At 41.1% G+C, this 11795-nt stretch overlaps 1 non-coding gene across 1 annotated transcript; it reads left to right on the forward strand.

Annotated features, from left to right (window-relative positions):
* The first annotated feature begins 283 nt into the window (after positions 1–283).
* On the forward strand, positions 284–414 carry LOC142435496 (small nucleolar RNA SNORA76). Its single transcript, XR_012781542.1, has one exon. It is a non-coding gene; the product is annotated as a small nucleolar RNA SNORA76 (small nucleolar RNA).
* Positions 415–11795: the final 11381 nt, after the last annotated feature.

The raw sequence follows: 11795 nt of genomic DNA on the forward strand, positions 1-11795 counted from the left end.
AGTGACTTAAGGACCTTTGAAAATTTCCTCATTCATAAAAGCTGGCAAAATTTTTCTGAATCAGTTTTTCAGAACTAAGGAATTTAGTCGATGATTGACACAATTATCTGAGTCTTTGCTAAAGAAAAATGGCTGAATCTTGGTAAGAACAACGAGTTTTGTGGTGTTTTAAGTTTTATTGCCATCTTCCTCTTGTAAACTTCATGATAGCCTTAAAAACCAACAACCCACAATGACAGTGAAAGTCAGCACAGCGACAGTCACAGAAAAGAGTATAATGGGGGCGCTGCCTTTGAACCCGCTGCGCCTGCCCTTGGCGCAGGGGGTTAAGCTGCAGCGCCAGAGCAAATGCTGGCGCATAACTGGGGCCGCCAAGCCTCTGCTGGGCAGCCCTTTTAACCACGAGCGACATGGAAAAGAAAAAGAAAGAAAAACGAAAAAAAAAGAGTATAGTGGAGTAGGAACTGCATTAAAACCTCAATCCCAGAAAATTGCAATTAGTTAACATATCTGAAGTTTTCCTGGAAAACCATACTAGCAAGGATAGGCGTATTTGATTGGACTCAGAGTCTACTAAGCTCAAAAAAGTTTTTCCTTGAGGGTATAAGGCAAAAATATTTAGAAGTAATGTTTACCTTCAATGATGCCCGAAATGATGGCGAAGTATTGAGGGGAAACCATAGGTTAGCCAAAACCTTACCATAGAAATCAAATAAGTGAGATGTCTGTGAGGCCTTTAAGAAGCTCAGACATATGAGCATCAGTAGGAGAATATTGCTACTAGGGTTCAAGTTTACACATGCATAGGATCTCCATGAGCCGGAATCAAGTTAATGGCAGTGAGATTGTTTTGTTTGGGGCTTATTTCAAACAAAGGGTGTTTACGCATGTGTCTGTAGTTAATGGATAGCAGCATATTTGTCCCAAATTCTCTTAGCAGCATATTTGTCCCAATCTCATTCCAATAAGCAAGCAAACAAACAAACACTTCCACTGAGTTAGTTTCTACTCATGGTGACCTTATAGGATGGGTAGAACTGCCCCTGTTACCGAGACTGTAAATCTTTATGGGAGTAAAAAGTGCTATGAGAATTCCTTAAACATGATAATTATGTGCCATGGGAAAAATGATTCTGCGGGCAGAACCAATGTCAAATTTTGAACACCTCTCAACTGGACAACTCAAATAATCAGACCTTTGCAATAAGTACATAAGAATGCTATCGCACGTGAAAAGCTTTAAGATGGGGCAAGCACTTTGCAAAAGGCCAGAAAGACTTCAAAGATGAGCCAAAGGAGGAAAGATTGTCAACCTCAACAAGAAAGTATGGCTAAAATCCAGAATCTGGTGGAGGAAGATCATAGAATTACCATTGGTGGTGTAGCTACTGAAGATGAGATCTTACATGGTTTGGCATTTTCAATATTAAGCAAATACTTTGGCCTCAGCAATCTTTGGGTTCAATGGGTACCAAAAGTATTTCATGAAGATCGGCTAGCTTCAAGACTCATCAGTCTTTTATTTAAGCTCTAAGCTAAAAACAAACAAAAAACCAACCCTGTAATTTTATGATGTAATTACAACCAGAAATAAGCCTCGGATTTACCAATACTATTTAGAAAGCAAGGTTCAATAAAAAAAGTGGCTTCTTTGATGAAGAACACAGCTTTCCCCCGGATCCTGGATGCTTCCTCCCCCCAACTACCATGATCCGAATTCTACCTTGCAGGGCTGGATAGGACAGAGGCTGTACACTGGTGCATATGAGGGTTGGAGGTACAGGGAATCCAGGGTGGATGATACCTTCAGGACCAAGGTGTGAGGGACGATGCTGGGAGAGTGGAGGGCGAGTGGGTTGGAAAGGGGGAACTGATTACAAGGATCCACATGTGACCTCTTCCCTGGGAGAGGGACAGCAGAGAAGGGGGAAGGGAGACTCCGGATAGGGCAAGATATGACAAAACAACGATGTATAAATTACCAAGGGCATATGAGGGAGGGGGGAAGGGGGAGGGAGGAGGGGAAAAAAAAGAGGACCTGATGCAAGGGGCTTAAGTGGAGAGCAAATGCCTTGAGAATGATTGGGGCAGGGAATGTATGGATGTGCTTTATACAGTTGATGTATGTATATGTGTGGATTGTGGTAAGAGTTGTATGAGTCCCTAATAAAATGTAAAAGAAGAAAAGAGAAAAAAATGATTAGGGCGAAGACTGTACAGATGTGCTTTATACAATTGATGTATGTATATATATGAACTGTGAAAAGAATTGTATGAGCCCCAATAAATTGTTAAAATTTAAAAACAAAAACAAAACAAAAAAAAAACTTGAAGGACTCACAACTCTCTCATGGGAGTGAGTTGCACTGAGCCATTTGTACTGCTTTATAATTTAACTGTTCATTTCTTGTATTATCTATCTATCTGAATATAATTTAACAGTTCAAAAAAAAAAAGAAAGTATATGTCTAGAAAATAATGATGGCAACATATGTGCAAATGTGCTTGATACAACTGATGTGTGGTTTGTTATAAGAGCTGTAAGAGTCCTCAATAAAATGGTAATAATAATAATAAAAAAAAGTGGCTTCTGAGGATATTTGTTAGATTAGTTAAATTCAAGAAAGGGAGGTCAACTCAGAATTTATGTTGACTCTTTTAGGGGATTGATTTTCTTGAAGTACACAGGAGTATCACAGGGGCTCATTCTGAAGTTTTAATAAAGTTATACACAGTATTTTTGAGAAAAAGTTCAGGAAAAATGGCTCTGCTGATTTCCTTTTGGTCAGGACAATGCACCTGCTCATGCATGGAGGGTAGCAAGGGATGTCCTAAGAATTTTGTTGGAAATATGACCCCATCCACCCTACAGCCTAAATCTTGCTGTTTTAAACTTATTTGCATTTTCAAAACAGAAATGACATTAAAAGGAACACAATTTGAGTACCATAAGGATTCCAAGATTGCCATTTTGATAACGTGTAATTGAAGAGCACAGAATTCTTTGGAGTTGAGTTGGAGAGATGGAACCACTACTGCAAGACTTTGGTGGAAAATATGTTAAGAAACAATAGGGTCACATTTTGTGATTTTTGTTTAATAAAGGTTTCTATTATTTTGCTGCATTACTTTTTAACTTATTTTTATATTCATAGGAATATTGAACACCACACATGTGTGTATGTACTCTGGAAAGATACAAGAGGCTCGAAGTTCTCACCTCTGGTTGATTTTGAAGTTCCATGCAAGCAAGATTTGAAACCTAAATCAGAACTGTCAACCAGCTGGTTTGGTTTCGAAGACATGCCTAATGATCTACACAAACTACTTGACAAATATTAAGAGACTTAGGAAGGCTGGGTAATTAGGAAAATCTCTGTCCAATAATTATCAGACCATAAGTCCATTAAGCAGACACTTTAGTGGCTACTTTAAAAATGGAACATACATTTTGCAGAAGTAATTTTAAAAAGTCACTAACCAGTGAAACTAATTGCAACACACAGCAGCAACAACAACAAAACTTCCCAGGTAAGGGAGAGAATATAATTTCCAGAGTTATATGTTTTAAACTATCCAGTAGTGAACAATTCAAGAGGAAATAAAATGATTCCATTAACAATTGCACCAAAATTTAAATGCTTAATAAATTTAAGTTAAATGTGCAAGATTTTCACATTATAACTACATATTATTGTTGAAACAAATTCATGAAGATCTAAAGAAATGGAAATATATTCTTTATTCATGAATGGGAACACTTGATAATTGTAAAGACGGAATGACTTCTCAAATTGGTCTAAAGATTCATCCCAATCCTTATCAAAATTTCAGCTGTTTTTTTTTAATTGACAGAGTTGAACTAAAATTTCCAAGGAATTCAAAGCACCTTGTCTTAGGGAGTATCCTTTAGAGAATCAAAACTAGTGAAGCTTATATAGATTTCACTTTTTAAAATGGTTCACACAGTTATACAAATTGGCAGTTTTCAAGTTAGGGCAAGTCCCAGGTCTGTGGGTCGCATGTTAAACTGAGGGTATGACTTCAATCATGCAGCTGTGGGTAATAAATGAACCCAAGGTGAGCAGGAAGATGACAGGCTTGTGGCTATAAATCTAAATGAGCCTCAGGCTGATAGGTCAGATGGTAGGCTGCTGATGACATTATGATAGGCTATTGACTCAAGTCAATAGAACTAGAGTTTGATATGTCAGAAACAAGATTCAGAACAAGCAAAAAGCAAGCAAGCTTTTCAGAGCATCCACTTATATGGGAAGCCAATTACACACCCCAAGGACACATCCTTCCACTTGAGAGTAGCAGGCTATGATCTGAGTAAGGGCATTGCATCCCACCCAAATCTTCTTACAATGAACTGATTGATGGCTCATGGCGGATCTCATTATGTTTAGTCATGGAAGAATACGAATGACTGTAGACTATTTATGCATTTCAATTATGGTTTTAGCAAAGAATATTAAAAGTATTATGGAAAGCTAGAAGAAACACAAATCTGTCTTGTAAAAGTATAACCAGAATGCCTCTTAGAAGAACAAATGATCAGCCCCATTACCAACTAAGTGGACAGCACCACACTCCCCACAGAAGAATTCCCTTCAGAGGACAGCACTGAAGCTACAGCTCAAGGAGAGGGACTTGTCTCATCAGAGCACAGAGGAGCCAACGAGAGGGAAAGGGGAAAAAATAGTGAAGCACATCCTGGCTCACCAAGCCCTGGGGACAATGTTTCTGCTCAGAGAAGCAATGCACAGAGACGACCACAGGGCCGGCCCCACCAGGGGACACAGCGTTTCTCACTGACCCATAGCACCATTGGGGACAACTCTAGGGATACACGTTGGGAATTGTGCCCACCATGAGGTCACTATGCTGAAGTCAACCTCTGGGAGCATGCAGCAGAGCAACAGGGGGAGCAGAGCAATGAAGTCCCCAGGGATAGATGTGGAGCCAGGGCATGGCACCCCATCAGACTCGCCTGGAAAGCTATTGTGAAGGACAACAAATAGACCCTGAACTATTTATAGGTTTTTTTGTGTTATTGTTGTTGTAGCTATTGTTTTACTTTCTATTATTGCTTCATTGTACTCAGTCTTGTGATGGTACATAGCATGTCTACCTGGAAGGCATAGGCGGGATAAACAAGTCAGAAGAGAGAATAATAGGATGATAGTTCTAGGGTGACATGGGAGAAGAGGAGGCGGGGGAAAGGAAGTGGGTGTTAACAAACCCAGGGACAAGGAAACAACAAGTGATCCAAAATCAGTGGCAAGGAGGGTGTAATAGGAACTGGAAATACAGGGACTCCAGGACAGATGAACCCCCCCAGGATCAGTGGTGAGAGTGGTTATATCGGATGGGTGGAGGGAGGGTGAGGGAGAAAGGGGGAACAGATGACAAGGTCTACATGTAACCTCCTCCCTGGAGAACGGACAGTGAAGAACTGGGTGAAGGAGATGTTGGATGGTGTAATATATGATAAAATAATAATTATTTATAAATCATCAAGGGGGAGGGGGAGAGGGGAGGGAGGGGGAAAATGAGCTGATACCAAGGGCTCAGGTGGAAAGCAGGTGTTTTGAGAATGATGATGGCAGCATACATACGAATGTGCTGGACACAAATGATGTATGTACGGATTGTGAAAAGAGTTGTGTGAGCCCCTAATTAAATGATTATATATAAAAAGAAAAGAATGAAGAAAAAAAAGGAAGACTCTCAACGAGATAGCCTGACACAGTGGTTGCAACACTGGACTCAGGCATAGGAACAATTGTGAGAATGGCACACAAGACCAGGCAATGTTTATTTTCTGTTGTGCATAGGGTTACTATGGGTCAGAACAGACTCGATGACACCTAACAGCAACAGCAGCTACTATGACTACTACTACTACTACTTGAATATTTGCTCGCAAGTTTTTGTGTGGGCATGTTTTCTATTCACTTAAAAGTAGAATTGCTAGGTTTGGAGGCTTAGCATTCTGTGGAGCTGCCAGATTATTTTCATGGCAGGAGGCATCATTTTACATTTTTAATAACCATTTATAATAGTCCCATTTATTTTTATTTTTAAAATCATTTTATTGGGAGTTCGTACAACTCTTATCACAATCCATACATCCATCCATTGTGTCAAGCACATTTGTACATTTGTTGCCATCATCATTCTCAAAATATTTGCTTTCTACTTGAGCCCTTGTTATCAGCTCCTCATTTTCCTCTCCCTCCCCGCTCCACCCAAGAACCCTTGATAATTTATAAATTATTATTATTTTTTCATATTTTCCACTGTCCAACATCTGTCTTTACCCACTTCTCTGCTGTCCATCCCCCAGGGAGGAGGTTATATGAATTTGGATCAGGATAGAGGGGGGGGGGGTTGGGGAGGAAGCATTTAAGAACCAGAGGAAAATTGTATGTTTTATCATTGCTACACTGTACTCTGACTGGCTAGTCACCTCCCCACAGCCCTTCTGCAAGGGAATGCACAATTTCCCTCAGATGGGCCCTGGGTCCGCACTCCTCCTCATTCACAATGCTATGATTTTTTTTTTTGGTCTTTAATGCCTGATACCTGATCCCTTCAACACCTTGTCATCTTACAGGCTGGTGTGCATTTTCAATGTGGGCTTTGTTGTTTCTCTGTTAGATGGCCCCTTGTTTGTCTTCCAGCCTATGGAACCCAGGTTCTATATATTTTGGCAACTGGGCACCATCAGCTTTCTTCACCGCACTTGCCCATGCACCCGCTTTATCTTCAGCAATCGTGTCAGGGTAGGCTGCTGTGCTTCTTGCCTGTGGGCTTTGTTGTTTCTTAGCTAGATGGCAGCCTGATTGTCTTCAAGCCTTTAAGACCCGAGTTGCTATATCATTTGATAGCTGGGCACCATCAGCCTTTTCCACAACTTTTGCTTATGGACACACTTTGTCCTCAATGATCCAGTCAGGACAGGCCGGTGTGTTTCTTCCATGTGAGTTTTGTTATCTCTCAGCTAGATGGCTGCTTGTTTATCTTCAGGTCGTTAAGACTTCCGGTGCTATATCTTTTGGTAGCTGGGCACCATCAGCTTTCTTCACCACATTTGCTTGTGCATCCATTGTCATTGGTGATTGTGTCAGGCAGGTGAGCATCTCAGACTGCCGAAATGTTAGAACAAAATGTTCTTGTGTCGAGGGAGTGCTTGAGCAGGGCCCCACTGTCCATATGTTTCCTTAATATTAAACCTATAAATATATGTACATAGATCTATTTTCCCCTCATCATATATAAATATATTTACATCTTTCTATGCCTGTATTTAAATCTACATGACTACCTAGTTCTTTCCTCTATTTCTTTGTACTTTCCTCTTGTCCCACTATAATGTTATGCCTTCATTTGGGTTTTAGGAATTCCTCTCGTAATTCCCTGGGCTTGTTAACATCCTCTTCCTTTCCCCCGCCTCCCCTACGCCCATGTTCCCCGAGAACTGTCATCCCGTTGTTTTCCCTTCTGACTTGTTTATTCTGCCTTACCATTCCAGGTAGACATGCTATGTCCTATCACAAGACTGAGTACCATGAAGCAACAACAGAAATTAAAACAATAGCTACAACAACAACAACAACAACACACACGCATACACACATAAGCGTATAAATAGCTCAGGGTCTGTTTATTTTATTTCACGGGTGCTTTCCAGTCAAGTCTGATGGGGTGCAATGCCCTGGCACCGCCTCTATCCCTGGGGATTTCATTGCTCTGCTTCCCCCGCTGCTCCTGCTGCATGCTCCAGGGGTTGGCTTCGGCGTGGTGAGCTCATGCCAGGCACAATTCCTGCTGTATATCTCTAGTGTTGTCCCCAATGGAGCTATGGGTCAATGAGAAACACTGTGTCCCATGGTGGGGCCAGCCCTGTGGTTGTCTCTGTGCATTGCTTTTCTGAGCAGGAACATTGTCCTCAGGGCTTGGTGAGCCAGGATGTGCGTCACTCTTTCCTCCCCTCCCCCCCATGCCTGCTCCTCGGCTCCTGTGTGCTCTGACCAGACCAGTCCCTCTTCCCCTCTTCTTGAGCTGTAGTATCAGTGCTGTCCTCTGAAGTAAATTCTTCTTGTGGGGAGGGTGGTACTGTCCACTTAGTTGGTAATGGGGTCGGCCCCTCAGAGAGCCTTCCTCTTGTTTGCTGCCCAAGGAGACCTTGTGACATAGTGGTTACACGTTGACCTTTGATCCACAGGTCAACAGTTCAAAACCAACAGCTACACCTAGGGAGAAATACTGGACTTTCTAATCCCATAAAGGGTTATAGTCTCAGAAACTCATAAGGACAGTTCTATCCTGTTCTACAGGGTCACTATGAATTGGCATCTACTCGATAGCACTGAGGGTTTTTTTTTTTAAAATATACTTTAGTAAGCATGATGTCCTTCTCCAGGACTGGTCTCTGCTGATAACATGATCAATGTATGTGAGATGAAGTCTCTTGACATCTGTGCTTCTAAGGAATGCCCTGGGTGTGTTCCTTCAAAGATTATAGTCCATGGTAATTTCAATTTTCTTTGCCAGCACCACAATTCATATGCATTAATTCTTTTCCATCTTCTTTTTTTAGATGCCCAACTTTCATATGCATATGTGGCAATTGAAAATACCAAGGTGGGCCAGGCCCACCTCAGCCCTCAAAGTCATTGCCTTGCTTTTAAATATTTTCAAGAGGTCTTATGTAGCAGAATTACCCAATGCAACACATCTTTTGCTCTCTTGACTGCTAGTTCCATGCGCATTGGTGCCACCAAGTCCATTCCCGCTCAGGATAGGTGATGTCGTCAGTTCAAAATCATAGCAGCCCTATGTGCAGCCGAGCTACCCACCATTGGGTCCTCTGGCATCCCCACAATTGTTCGCTTTGGGCCCGTGGTCGCAGCCATTGTTCAATCCATTTGGTCTCAGGTCTCCCTCATTTTCACCGACCCTCTACTTTACTCAATAAGATTTCCTTTTCTACTGACTAGGTTCTGATAACATGTTCCAAGTCTTGCCATCCTCAATTCTTTTTTTTTCTAAATCATTTAATTGGAGGCTCATACAATTCTTATCACAATCCATCAATCCATCCATTGTGTCAAGCAAATTTGTACATTTGTTGCCCTCATCATTCTCAAAATATTTGCTTTCTGCTTGAGCCCTTGGCATCAACTCCTCATTTCCCCCTCCATCCTGAATCCTTGATAATTTATACATTATTATTTTGTCATGTCTTACACTGTCCAACACGACGTCTCCCTTCACCCACTTTTCTGTTGTCTGTCCCCCAGGGAGGGTGTTATATGTAGATCCTTGTGATCGGTTCCCCCTTTCCATGCCACCTTCCCTGCACCTTCCCGGCATTGCCACCCTCACCACTGGTCCTGAGGGGTCCATCTGTCCTGGATTCCCTGTGTTACCAGTTCCTATCTGTACCAGTGTACATCCTCTGGTCCAGCCGGATTTGTAAGGTAGAATTTGTATCATGATAGTTGCGGGGGGGGGGGGAGGGAGGAAGCATTTAGGAACTAGAGGAAAGTTGTATGTTTCATCGTTGCTACACTGCACCCTGATTGGCTCGTCTCTTCCCCAAGAAAGGGATGTCCAGTTGCCTAGATGGTCTTGGGTTCCCAATCTGCACTCTCCCACATTCACAGTGATTTGATTTTTTTGTTTTTTGATGCCTGGTACCTGATCCCTTTGACACCTTGTGGTCACACAGGCTGGTGTGCTTCGTCCATGTGGGCTTTTTTACTTCTGAAATAGATGGCCACTTGTTTACCTTCAAGTCTTTAAGACCCCAGATGCTCTATCTTTTGATAGCTGGGCTCCATCAGCTTTCTTTACCACATTTTCTTATGCATCTGCTTTGTCTTCAGCTTTTGTGCAGGAAGGTGAGCATCATGGAATGACAGTTTAATAGAACAAAGTATTCTTGCATTGAGGGAGTACTTGAGTGGAGGCCCAATGTCCATTTGCTACCTTAATACTAACCCGCCCAAGGTGGTCATTGTTGTTTTGTTTTCTTCTGTTGCTTTGTTTTGCTTTGTCTTGTTTTTGTGCATGTTATTATCTCCGCAGTTCTGTCTACATAAAACAGACTGGATGAACAATCTGGAAGGGAAAAAACGGGACTGATGGTTCCGGGGGGGGATATGGGAGAGGAGGAGGCAGAGGAAAGGAAGTGGGTGTTAACAAACCCAGGGACAAGGGAACAACAAATGATCCTAATCACTTGTGAGGAGGATGTAGGAGGCCTGGTATGGCATGATCAAGGGTAATGTAACCAAGAGGCATTACTGAAACCCAAATGAAGGCTGAGCTTGATAGTGGAACAAGATGAAAGTACAAAGAAATAGAGGAAAGGTCTAGGAGTCAAAGGGCATTTATAGAAGTCTAAATAGAGGCATGCACATATGTAAATATATTTATATATGAGGATGGGGAAATCTATGTGCACATATTCATAGGTTTAGTACTAAGCCATCCTCACTTCTAAGGAGCATTCTGTGTGAACTTCTTCCGAGATAGATTTGTATCTTCTTCTGGTTGTTCACAGTATTTTCAATAGTTTTTGACAGCACCATAATTCAAGGATATCATTTTTCTGTAGTTTTCCTATTTATTGTTCAACTTTCACATGCACATGAGCCAATTGAAAATATCATGGTCAGAGGCACCTTAACCTCACAGTGACATCCTTTCTCTTCAATGCTTTAAAGAGGTCTTGTGCCAACTTTCCCAATGCAATACATCATTTGATTTCTTGACTGCTGGTCAATGTTAGTAGGACTGGAGCATTTATAGCTGAATTATACATAACTATCAGTAAGGAAATATCTGGAATTTCCATAGTATATGCCATAAGTGTACTACTTAACTATAAAATGTTCAGTCTTGTAGAATTAACCTACTGACATCAAACTATTTATTACTCATAACAACAGTATTTAGGGTTCCTGAACCTGTAAATCTTTACTGGTACTTTTACATATAGCCTCCATTTTCTCCCATGGTGTGGCTGGTGAGTTTGAACCTATGACCTGGTGGTTAGCAGGCCAAATGCTTACTCAACAGCATTTAATTTAAAACAGTGCCTTTCTCTCATTGAAATGGGGGAGGGAAATAAATGATGACATCATAAAAATTTGCTAAGTTTTTAATTTCATCTGTGATAGTTGTCTTATAAGTAGGAAGCCTAGAAGTATAAAAACTGATTAGAAGAGGATCTCTTGACCTGACTCAGGGGTGAGATGCACTGTTACTTAGAGGACAGAAAATGTTAGTGCGTGTGACTTTGAGCTTTCAGAATTGTCAGTGCATCACCTGGGCAGACCACATGATTTAATGGGCTATTGATGGAATAAAAGATAAAAACAAGAATTCGCTCAAAATAGAAAGAATAAGATGTTATTAAAGTATGACATAACAGGGAAGCATTGGTGAAGGCATCTCTAGCTTTCAAGTACCACATAAGTTCACCTTGGTAGACCACAAAACATAGGGGCGCTATTTAAAGAGAAGAAAATTAAAGAAGATTTCAAAAGCTTAAAAGGGACACCTTTCTTAAAACATTCAAAATTATCCCTTTGAATGGTAACTCAAGCAAACCACACTCTTAAAAAGAATTTATTGTTAATTGGAAGTTAATACATATACCATATCATTCCATAGTTCAATCACATTAAGCTGAATAGTACAATTGCTACCACAATCAATTTCCAAATATTCTTTTTCCTTCCTGGACTCTTTTGACCCCACACCTCCCACCA

This window comes from Tenrec ecaudatus, chromosome X (genome assembly GCF_050624435.1).
Source record: "Tenrec ecaudatus isolate mTenEca1 chromosome X, mTenEca1.hap1, whole genome shotgun sequence".
Taxonomy (NCBI): domain Eukaryota; kingdom Metazoa; phylum Chordata; class Mammalia; order Afrosoricida; family Tenrecidae; genus Tenrec; species Tenrec ecaudatus.